At 42.6% G+C, this 12,663-nt stretch overlaps 1 protein-coding gene across 5 annotated transcripts in view; it reads left to right on the top strand.

Moving 5' to 3' along the window:
* The window catches only part of zfyve28 (zinc finger, FYVE domain containing 28), a 145,821-nt gene that overhangs the window by 99,323 nt on the left and 33,835 nt on the right, over positions 1-12,663 (top strand). The gene's annotated exons all lie outside the window — the stretch shown is intronic.

Genomic DNA, 12,663 nt, shown 5'->3' with positions numbered 1-12,663 from the left:
TTTACATGTATTGCTTTTAGCATACTGCTCCGAACAAATTGGCTGTTCTGGTTAGTTTAATATAACAGTGACTACACTTCAAAATTACTACAGTGACTAAACTGCAAAATACAAAATGAGGTCTTGCTTAGGTGAATCACTTTCGTATGAGATTAACTAACCTACTCAAATTTTCCTTCCATACATCATGATGCCCATCCTTGAATGAATCATTTGAAATGGCTAGTTTCAGAAAAAGATTGTTGAAGCCTGTGAGTAAACTAGACATTGGTACAGTCAGACACTGCTGGGTGACTCAAGCAATGCATGGTAACAGTGGGGTAAGTGTGAATTACAAGTCTATGACCTGTATTTCCTTAATTTTAGTTTAGTTTAGAGATACAGCTTGGATACACTATCCTGCACCCACCCACTAGGGACAATTTTCAATTTTACCGAAGCCAATTAACCTACAAACCTGTATGTCTTTGGAGGGTGGGAGGAAACTGGAGCACCTGGAGAAAACGAATGCAGGTCATGGGGAGAAACTCCATAGTTGGGATCGGACCTGGGTCTCTGGCACTGTAAGGTAGCAACTCTACCACTGCGCCACCGTAATGTTTTTTTTCTCCTAATACTTGTCTTTGAATTGTTTTTAAATCCAGTAAGAATTACATCACTTATGATTGACAAATCCTTGGGCAGCTTGGACAAGATATCCTATTCTGCAGTATTCATTAGCATTTTGGTCTGTTGTTTACTCTCTTTTCCCAGAACCCATTAAAATAAAATGTAATATTAATTAAAAGGAAATGATTTGCATTTTATGGAATTATTTGCATTGCCCCCATGCTCCAGAGTGTTTTTAACTATTTTCTGAGTTTGGTGAGTGTTCCAACATTGGGGACAAGTGGCAAAAGGCATTCCCTGTGCAAGGACCTGCACGTTGCAACGTGTTGAGGAAATAAGGAACTGTAGATGCTGGTTTACCAAAGAAAGATACAAAATGCTGGAGCAACACAATGGGTCACACAGCATAGGTAGACACAAAATGCTGGAGTAACTCAGCGGGTCAGGCAGCATGTCTGGAGAGAAGGAATGGGTGTCGTTTCGGGTCGAGACCCTTCTTCAAACTGAACGAAGGTAGACACAAAATGCTGGAGTAACTCAGCAGGTCAGGCAGCATGTCTGGAGAGAAGGAATGGGTGTCGTTTCGGGTCGAGACCCTTCAAACTGAACGAAGGTAGACACAAAATGCTGGAGTAACTCAGCAGGTCAGGCAGCATGTCTGGAGAGAAGGAATGGGTGCCGTTTTGGGTCGAGACCCTTCTTCAAACTGAAGAAGGGTCTCGACCCCAAATGTCACCCATCCCTTCTCTCCAGAGATGCTGCCTGACCTGCTGAGTTACTCCAGCATTTTGTGTCTACCTTCGATTTTAACCAGCATCTGCAGTTTTTTTTCCTACACATTGGCTCACACAGCATCCCTGTTATTAAGTAATGTTAGTTGGATGGGCTTGTTACATCCCTCGGAACCTGCAGCTGGGATCCTTAGTGGAGCATTCATCTCAAAACAACGCTTCAATAAGTGTAGTCCAGATTATATGCTTAACTCGTAGAAATCAGACCCGGATCCACAATCTGGTTCCCTTGTTGCCTGTTTTTATTTGCAGATGTAATAGAAAGCCCTACTTTCTGGCAGGATGTTAGGCGATCTCGCCCATCAGCCATCGTATTAGCTTCTTGTCCACACTCAAACTTGTTTGTCTGTTTCCAGCTCTGTATTAATATTTAAAGTCATTTTTTTAATGCAGGGTTTTGTTTTAGAAACAGGAATAGTAATGAAAGATTAACATACATCAAGGAAAATTAGCCAAATAAATCAATCTTCACATGATACAAAAAAACCTGTTCAGTACATTTCGTATTTTTGTTGTATCGCATGTTCACACTGTTACTGACACTAATTTATTTTGAGGTGTTCAGGTTGTAACACTGCTGTGTTCGAAGTTGCTATTTTATCCAATACAAATTTAGCACATTCAATAAAGAATTATTCCCCTTAAACCTACCAACTGCTCATACTCTGCACCTTTTCATCACCAAAGCAAAGGAAAACTCAATCACTGCATCAGCACGGTGTGGTTTAATTTAGTTTATTGTCACGTGTACCGAGGTACAGTGAAAAGCTCTTGTTGCATGCAAACCAGTCAGTGGAAAGACTTTACATATTTACAATCGAGCCGTCCACCGTGTACAGATATATGATAAAGGGAATAATGTTGAGTGCTAGATAAAGTCCAGTAAAGTCCGATTACAGATAGTCCTAGGGTCTCCAGTGAGGTAGATAGTAGCTCAGAACTGATCTCCAGTTGTTGAAAGAATCAGTTGTCTGACAATAGCTGGGAAGAAACAGTCACTGAATCTGGAGGTGTATGTTTTCATACTTCTATACCTCTTGTCTGATGGGAGAGGGGAGAAGAGGGAATGACTAAGGTTAGACCTGTCCTTGATTATGCTCCGCAGTCCTAGGTTTTATAGTTGACACTGGAGTTTGAGAGATTGCAATTCTAATAGAGATACAGTGAACAGAACCTTGAGTCTAGCGTGCCTATTGCTGGCTAATCCACATCATGGTGCCAAGTATGGGGGAGAAATTAATCTTGTCTATCAACGATTTAAAAAGAAATGTTAAGATGAATAAGCACAATAGGATGTATTGTCAAGAAGAGGTGACACAAGAGACTGCGAATGATGGAATCTTGAGCAAAAAGCAAATTGTTGGTGAAATTCAGCGGGTCAGGCAGCTTCTTTATACTTTAGAGATACAGCGTGGAAGCAGGCTCTTCAGCCCACCGAGTCCGCGCCGAACAGTGATCACCCTGCACACATACACTGACCTGCACACTAGGGATAAATTTACAATTTTTACCAAAGCCAATTAACCTACAAAGCTGTACATCTTTGCAGTGTGGGAGGAAACCAGAGATCCTGGAGAAAACCCACATGGTCACAGGGCGAACGTACAAACTCTATAGAGGCAGCACCCGAGGTCAGGATCGAACCAGGGTCTGGCACTGTAAGGCAGCGACGCTACCACTGCGCCACTGTGCCACACAGCTTCTGTGGAATGGAATGAACAAACAACATTTGGGGTTGGAACCCTTTAGTTTGAAAGAGAAAGGGGAAATAACTAATCATCATCATCTCGTAGCAAGGATCTGCCTAAGTAAAATGCCATCTTGGCAGGGAGATGCACTAGGCACTAGGCGGCACGGTGGCGCAGCGGTAGAGTTGCTGCCTTACAGCGAATGCAGCGCCGGAGACTCGGGTTCGATCCTGACTACGGGCGCCGTCTGTTCGGAGTTTGTACGTTCTCCCCGTGACCTGCGTGGGTTTTCTCCGAGATCTTCGGTTTCCTCCCACACTCCAAAGACGTACAGGTATGTAGGTTAATTGGCTGGGCAAATGTAAAAATTGTCCCTAGTGGGTGTAGGATTGTGTTAGTGTGCGGGGATCGCTGGGCGGCGCGGACCCGGTGGGCTGAAGGGCCTGTTTCTGCGCTGTATCTCTAAATCTAAAAAATCTAAAATATGGTGTTACAGAAGATACTGTGTGCTGGAGTAGATCAGCAGGTCAGGCAGCATCTCAGGAAAACATGGATAGGCAGCATTTTGGATCGGGGCACTTCTTCAGAGAAGGGTTCCAACCCGAAACATCGCCTATGAGTCTGAAAAAGTCACCCGATCCGAAACATCACTTCTCAATGTTGAGTCTGAAGAAGGGTCCCGACCCAAAACACGTTTATCTGTGTCCTCTGGAGATGCAGCCTGACCGCTGAGCTACTCTCGCACTCTGTCTTCTTTTGTAAACCAGCATCTGCAATTCCTTGTTTCTAAATTTAACGCAGCCTTTTGCAAACTCGCTAAGTGTAAAGTAACAAAATAATGAATTGTTAACAGTAATGTATCAGCATTTTAGGTTGGTATTGATAGACCAGTTGAGGCATGTGAAATTATAACAGTGGTTTGTGTATTCCCCGCAGCAATAAGAAATTAACTTGTGCATTTTGTAGTACAGGAGCCTTGCCTTTTGATTTCAAAGTCTACAAGCCAGCAATTTGCTTTTGGGCATACTTTTAGGATATGTCATCTCACTTTTTGTGCCTATGTTTCACTAGTTTAGGACTTCAAAAGAAAAATGCTGTTGTGTTTCTCCCTGAAAAATAAACGGAAACTCCTTTTCCTCTCAATACTAAATATAGAAAATATGGTTGGTGTTTGACTGCAAAAGATTTTAGCTTTACCAATCTTTAAGCTAGGTGCCCATTATTATGACTTGCCACCTTGCTGTCTGTTGCTGTTGTACATTTGTGGCAGAAAGTTGTTGCACAAAGTATCATGGTCCATACTTTTGTATTGCATGAGACCTTGATCTGATTGGTGTTGGCAGGGTTGTGGATAGTTTTACACTTGTTGTATTTGAGGTATCTGGAAATTCAAGTGCTGGCTTCCTGTTAATTGTACATCCAAGAGTGGCTTCTGGTTCCACACAGTATAACTGAAAATAGGTTAGTTTAGTTTATTGTCACGTGTACTAAGGTACAGTGAAAAGCTTTTTTGTTGCATGCTATTCAGTCAGCGGAAAGAGTATACATGATTGTAATCAAGCCGCCCACAGTGTACAGATACAGGATAAAGGGAATAATGTTTAGTGCAAGATTTTTTTTAAAATATGGTAGAATTGTCCACCGTCTGCAGCAGTGGTAAGTAACATGCTTGTTTTTACAGATGAAAAGTTTAGTTTAGTTTAGAGATACAGCGCGGAAACAGGCCCTTCGGCCCACCGAGTCCGCGCCAACCAGTGATCCCCGCACATTAACACTATCCTACACACACTAGGGACAATTTACACATACACCAAGCCAATTAACCTACATACCTGTACGTCTTAGGAGTGTGGGAGGAAACCGAAGATCTCAGAGGAAACACACGCAGGTCACGTGGAGAACGTACAAACTCCGTACAGATGGCACCCGTAGACGGGATCGAACCAGGTCTCCGGCGCTGCAAGCGCTGTAAGGCAGCAACTCTACCGCTGCTCCACTGTGCCACTATGAGATGCTGGAAGGATATACTGAGTAAAGCACGTGCTGGAGTAACTCAGGTGGTCAGGCAGAATCTCTGGAAGACTTGGATTGGATAGATGTTCAGACATGAGTGTGAAGACTGTCCCGGCGGGAAATGTCACGTATCCTTGCCCTCAAGAGATGTTGCCTGACCCATTGAGTTACTCCAGCACTTTATGTTTATTCAGGATCTTAGCATCTGCAGTCCCTTGCATCTTGAGAAGGAGATACTGATGGTTAATTAATGCAAGGTAGGAAAAGGCACATGTGGATCTCATCATGCCCAGACTAGCTGAGCCATGTGACCTATTCTTGTGCTGTAAACAGCATTTAATTTTGAAGATTGAACTGGCACCAAACACTGATGGGATATTCATGATATCTGATGCCTTTAAGTCATCCTGCAAGAGCCAAGAGCGCAAGTATGGAAGGAAATGCGGGAGGCATGCAGGATTTATAATGAGCAAGACATAGATAAAGAAATAAGGCATCATTTACTGTTTGCAAAAAAAATAAAAAATTACTGGAGTAACTCAGCAGATCAGGCAGCATCTCCAGAGAACATGGATAGGTGATGTTTCTGGTCGGGTCCCTTCTCCTGACTGATTGCATTTACTGTTGCATTTCTGTTTCTTCATTTTTTTTGCAGTTGACAGGTGCTTTTGGTAAAGTACATCTTTGTTGTGAGAAAATAGACAATGTGTATGGATATGAAAAAATACCCCATTGATTTCATAAGATTGATAGTATCATTTCTCTGAAGTTGTTGGTTTGCAAGTGAATGAGATTCATGAACATATCGATAGAGGCAGGGGTACAGTCCATGTGATCTTCAGGCCTGTCATACCACTCAATAAGGTTGCAGTTAATCCCGTCCCTGAAATTCAACTTTGCTGCCCTATTTCTTTCATGTCCAGAAATTTATCAAGCTCAGCCTTTAATATACCTCACAACTGAACATTTTAGTTTAGCTTTGAGATACAGCATGGAAACAGGCCCCTTGGCCCATCACATCCTTACTGACCATCGATCTCCCATTCACACCAGTTCTATGTTATCTCACTTTCTCATCCACTCCCAACATGCGAGGGGCAATTTACAGAGGCCAGTTAATCTGCAAACCCACCCGTCATAGGGATGTGGAGGAAACTGGAACACCTGCAGGAAACCCACGCAGGGAGGGCGTGCAAACTCCACACGGACAGCACCAGAGGTCAGGATCGAACTTGGGTCTCTGGCACTGTGAAGCCGAGGCTCTACCAGCTGCAACACTGTGACCTGTAAAGGTCTATTTTCCAGATCTCACAGGTCTTTGGAAAAAAAATTACAAAAATTCAGCAGCTTCTGCATCAAGCGATTTTGTTCTGGCCAATGCTAATTACTTTTAGAATTTCCAGCCAGGGAATGCCTCCCAGAGACTACCCAGCACATTCCTGCATGATCTTGTGCTCCAATGAATTAATCTCTCATTTTTCTGAAATCCATGGGCACTCTTCAATCCCACAAGCTATCCCACTGCCAACATCATGGCCCATTAAATGTCATGATTTTTCTCTATGTAAATATTTAATCTGGTGTCCAAACCTCTCTTTAGACTTTAGAGATACAGCGCAGGAATAGGTCCTTTGGCCCAGTGAGTCCACGCCAACCAGCGATCACCCCGTACACTAGCACTATCCTACACACTAGGGACAATTTATAATTTTTTCGAAGCCAATTAACCTACCAAGCAGTACGTCTGGGAGGAAACCAGAGCACCTGGAGAAAACTTGCGCGTTCACGGGGAGAATGTAATTATTGTTCTGTTCCTTGGTTTAGTTTAGAGATACAGCATGGAAACAGGCCCTTCAGTCCAAGGAGATCACCTGTTCACATTAGTTCTATGTTATCCCACTTTCTCATCCACCACAACACATTAGGAACCAATCAGAATATAAACTTTATGCTTTCTACTTTATTATGACTGTTTCTTAGTGGCAAGAACCTAAAATGGTGTCCCTCAGCAACTGGTTTTAGGACCCTTCATCACATGCATTAATTAACTAGATGGATATAACTTTCAGATTGCAGACAAACTTAAAAGGAACAATGAATAGAGCTGATCAGAAGTGTGATGCCACTTTAAAGATGGGGTCAGGGTACAGATTTGTGTGGCACATGCATAATTAAGTTAGTGTGTCAATGAGGTTGCTCACCATTCTGTGCACATGACAATAAACTCTACTTGATGTAGGAATCTCGGCTCTATTAATAGAGCATGACATTAACTTTCATTTACAGGTTTTCCCCAGGCAACAAACGGGTTCAGTGTTTACAAACGTCTTTAGAGATACAACGTGGAAACAGGCCCTTCGGCCTTCCAAGTCCCCCCCCCGACCAAAGATCACTAGTTCCAGCCGACACAGCAGGAACAATTTATAGAAGGCGTTTCACCTACAAACCTGCACATCTTTAGAATGTGGGAGGAAACCAGAGCACCAGGAATAAACCTACATGGTCAGAGGGAGAATGTACAAACTCCACACAGACAGCAGCCGTAGTCTGAATCGAACCTGAATCTGTGGCACAGAAAGGCAGCAACTACTGCTGCACCACTGTGCCCCCCAAAGTCTACAAGTCAATATTGTCCCCAAGTTGGAAAATACGTAGAAGTCACTAAATATGATAACCATACCTTAACAGTATTGTAACAAGTGGTAACATCAACACATTAAAATGATAAGAAAGAACAGTTCTGAAAACTGGAGGAAAATGTAAGCTACTATTCATAGGAATGAACATGTATGTACATCGGAATTGTGAATTGAATAATACTATTGGAGCTCGTTTGTGTGTAGGGCGCCCATAAGACAGATGGTTAAACCAGGGGATGGCCTGTACCTAACTATCAAAGATTTTGTCCTTGGGATTTTCCTACCCAGAGAATGGTTGAGGTGGAATTGTTGAATATATTCGAGGATGAGATCAATAGATTATTGTTCTATAAGAGAAACGGCAAGATGGATCTGTGTTTAGGATCGGATCTGCCATTCTCTTGTTGAGTGCTTCTTTGAGGTGTGATACGGCTTCCTTGTGGTGCTAAACTAAATGATGATGCTTTCCAGAAGTGTTCTCTATTAAAGGTTGACACCATGCCACATAACTCGTAATGGATTACACTAGGGCTTGCTTTCTTTTCTGTTATTTTCCAAAGTAAAGTGAACTTGAAGTTTTTTCTTTAATCTATCCCATTTATATCTGTCACATCTACTACAGACACTAGTTGGGCATCTTGCTTGCTTTACTTAAGCAGTGGTATCTGAATACAAGAACTGAGTGTTCTCAGACAGGAGCCAACTGCACCATATTAAAGTTTTATGAGCATATATTTTGGCCTTCCATCCTGAAGCTTAGGCGTATAGAGTTAAAGATCATTCTTGCGTTTCTTCCCATTATCTGGAAGAAAGAAAAGTGCATCTCACAAATGATGAAAGACTGGCCTTTCTAGATGCACATATTGCAGTTCATTCTGTTATGTCGGTATTTTTTTTATTGTCACGTGTACCGTGATACAGTGAGAAACTTAGTTGTTGTCACCCAATTAATTCATACTATACATGAGAACTATCAAGCTGTACACAAGTTTTCAGCAGGTGGTGTAAAGAGAAAAATACCAGGGTGCAGAATATAACGTTACAGTGTTAAATCATTATAGCTACAGAGAGAGTGCAGATTAAAAAAGGTGCAAGGTTCACAATGAGGTAGATTGGAAGATCGGGACTACTCAACCTTGTTTGTGGGAGGACAGTTCAGTAATCTGATAACAGCAGGGAAAAAGCTGTTCCTGAATCTGATAGTATGTGGTTTGAAGCCTTTGTACCTTCAGCCTGACGGGAGAGGGGAAATGATGGAATGACTGGGGTGAAAATGGTCCTTGATTATGTTCGCTGCATTCCCAAGGCAGTGTGAAGTGTAGGTGGAGTAGATTGGTGGGGGGAGGCTGGTTTGTGTGATGGACTGGGCTACATCCATAGCTTTCTGCAATTTATTGTAGTCTTGGACAGTTTTTGCCAAACATAGCTGAGATGCATCGCAATTGGATGCTTTCTGTGCCTCTGTGGAAGTTAGTAAGAATCTTTGGAGACCTGCTGAACGTCCTTAATCTTCTGTGTGCATTCCAGGCTATAACTTCAATGTGGTTGGTGTAGGACAAATTATTGGTGACATTTACGCCTGGGAATTTGAAGTTCCTACTAAATAACGAATTTTGTGTGCAGTAATGTGCTTGATGGTGTGTTGTTTACTTCAGGAACAAGCTTCATAAACCCCCCCCATGAGAGCAGAATCTGCTAAAGTGAAGCTCTGGGATCGATAAGGATGTTGTAAATTAGCTAATGAATTGTCTTGAGAGAGCACCTATCAATAATGCTTCCAATTGGATTGCTAATCGGGGTTGATTATATCAGTTTTGGATGTCTGCTGCTTGTTTTGTTTTAGAGATACAGCATGGAATCTCAGGCCCTTTGGACCACCGATCACCCATTCACACTAGTTCTGTGTTATCCCATTTTTTAATCCACTTCCTCCACATTAGGGGCAATTTACAGCGGCTAATTAACCTACAAACCTGCAGATCTTTGGGATGTGGGAGGAAATAGGAACGCTTGGAGGAAACCCACGGGGAGAATGTGGAAAATCTACATAGACACAATCCGAGATCAGGATGGAGCACTGGTGAAAGATATATATAACTAGAGAGTGTACTTGGGAATTTGAGGTTATTCCCAGACCTGAAAGATTTTGGTGAAGACAAAAGAATGGGTGAAGCAAAGAGCTGTAGATGTTGGTTTGCAAAAAAAGACACAAAGTGCTGGAGTAACTCAGTAGGTCAGGCAGCACCTCTGGAGAAATGTAGAAACAAGGAAGTGCAGATGCGGCTTACAAAAGAAGAGGCAGAATTCTGGAGTAACTCAGCGGGTCAGGCAGCATCTCAGGAGAACATAGTTAGGTGACATTTTGGCCCAGGACCCTTCTTCGGACTGATTGTGGTGTGGAGAGAAAGAATAGCATTGTTTTCTTTTGAAGGTAAGTGGTGGAGGGGAAAATTAAGTGAGGTATGTAAAAATTATGTTAACAATAAATTTTATGACTGGGTGTATCAGTCCACCCATTCTCAGAGAAGGGAGTAGGGTGGAGGGCATGCGTGCCACTTCAAACTCTTGACATGGCAAAAATGATTATTGCATTTAAAATGTTTTGAAAGAGCACTTGATGTATTGAGACCAGAAGTGCCACAGAGCAAGAGCTGGAAGTGGGAATGGGCAGAGTTGCTGTAAATTTAAATGATTGTCTATTCAACTCTGTCTGCTATAAAGGACTTTGGCAAATTTTAACTCAACTGGATGGCACAGTGGCGCAGCTGTAGAATTGCTGCCTTACAGCGCCAGAGACCCGGGTTCGATCCAGACTACAGGTGCTGTCTGTGTGGAGTGTGTACGTTCTCCTTGTGTCCTTGTGGGTTCTCTCTGGGTGCTCCAGATTCCTCCCACAATCCAAAGACATGCAGGTTTGTAGGCTAATTGACTTCTGTAAATTGTTCCTGGTGACTAGGATAGTGCAAGTGTACGGGGTGATTGTTGGTCGGTGCAGACTCGGTGGGCTGAAGGGCCTGTTTCCATGCTGTATCTCTAAACTAAACTTTATGAAGTAACCAAACTTCTGGAGCAGTTACCTGGCTTCCACTTTTTATTTCAGTAGAACTTTTATTTTGAAATTCAACGAGCTTTTGTCCAATTCTGTTCCATGGTGTTCAACATTTTATAATCTGTCAAAGTAAATGCTTGGCAGAACCCTCTACTGTAGTTGCTTGATTATGAGGAGTATCCAATTGAATTCTGAGTCAATATTTGTTCTAAAAATATGCGAAAGTAAAACAGGGTAGCAATTCCTGACCTACGAAATAATTGTATTCAATTAAATTTACAATATATATTAACGATTTAGATGAGGGAATTAAATGTGACATCTCCAGGTTTGCGGATGACACCAAGCTGGGTGGCAGTGTGAGCTGCGAGGAGGATGCTATGAGTCTGCAGGGTGACTTGGATAGGTTAGGTGAGTGGGCAGATGCATGGCAGATGCAGTATAATGTGGATAAATGTGAGGTTATCCACTTTGGTGGCAAGAACAGGAAGGCAGATTATTATGTGAATGATGTCAGATTAGGAAAAGGGGAGGTGAAACAAGACTTGGGTATGCTTGTAGATCAGTCACTGAAAGTAAGCAAGCAGGTACAGCAGGCAATGAAGAAAGCTAATGGCATGTTAGCCTTCATTGCGAGAGGATTTAAGTTTAGGAGCAGGAAGGTCCTACTGCAGGTGTACAGGGCCCTGGTGAGACCGCACCTGGAGTATTGTGTGCAATTTTGGTCTCCTAATTTGAGGAAGGACATTATTGCTATTGAGGGAGTGCAGCATAGGTTCACCAGGTTAATTCCTGGGATGGCAGAACTGACATATGATGAAAGAATGGGTCAACTGGGCTTGTATTCGCTGGAATTTAGAAGGATGAGAGGAGATCTCATAGAAACATATAAAATTCTTGAAGGATTAGACAGGCTAGACGCAGGGAAAATGTTCCCGATGTTGGGGGAGTCCAGAACCAGGGGTCACAGTTCAAGAATAAGGGGTAGGCCATTTAGGACTGAGATGAAAAAAAACCTTTTCATCCAGAGAGTTGTGAATCTGTGGAATTCTCTGCCACAGGAGGCCAATTCACTGGATGTTTTCAAGAAGGAGTTAGATTTAGCTCTTAGGGTTAAAGGAATCAAGGGATATGGGGAAAAAGCAGGAACGGGGTACTGATTTTAGATGATCAGCCATGATCATATTGAATGGTGGCGCTGAATGGCCGACTCCTGCACCTATTTTTCTATGTTTCTATTCTATGTTTCTAAATATCTAGCTTGTTCATTTACTATTTTTAGATATTATTTAAAGTTATTTATATTTTTCTTCTATGCCCAATGTTGATTCATTCCGGGCACCTGGGTGCTCAGCACCTGTGACTGCCTCACAGCACCAGAGACCCGGCTTTGATCCTGACCTTAGATGCTGTCTGTGTGAAGTTTGTGTGTTCTCCCTGTGGCCCCGTGGGATTCCTCTGGGTGGTCCAGTTTCCTCCCACTTCCAAAGATGTGCAGGTTTGTGGGTTAATTGGCCTTTGTAAAATGGCCTCCCTAGTGTGTAAGAAGTGGATGAAAAAGTGGGATAACATAGGATTAGTGTAAATGGGAGCTCGATGGTCAGTGTGGTCTCGGTGATCTGAAGGGCCAGTTTCCATACTACACATCTAAACTAAACCTCTGCCAGTTCAACTATGCGGGGCAACTGTTGCATCGGAACTGCAGGAGATTAGACAGGGACCAAAGCATAAACTGCAGGATTGAGTGATGCAGGCCAAAATTTCTGAAACGTTTGGCAGGTCAGGCAGCTTCTGTAGAGAAAGGCAACAATCAATATACCCAGTCAACGATTTTCCATCACTGCAAGAAATGTCTGTCTTTCCACAAATAATGA

The sequence above is a fragment of the Rhinoraja longicauda genome, chromosome 3 (genome assembly GCF_053455715.1).
Source record: "Rhinoraja longicauda isolate Sanriku21f chromosome 3, sRhiLon1.1, whole genome shotgun sequence".
Classification (NCBI taxonomy): domain Eukaryota; kingdom Metazoa; phylum Chordata; class Chondrichthyes; order Rajiformes; family Arhynchobatidae; genus Rhinoraja; species Rhinoraja longicauda.
Note: the sequence above shows the minus strand (reverse complement) of the source record. Positions and strands in the feature narration are given on the sequence as shown.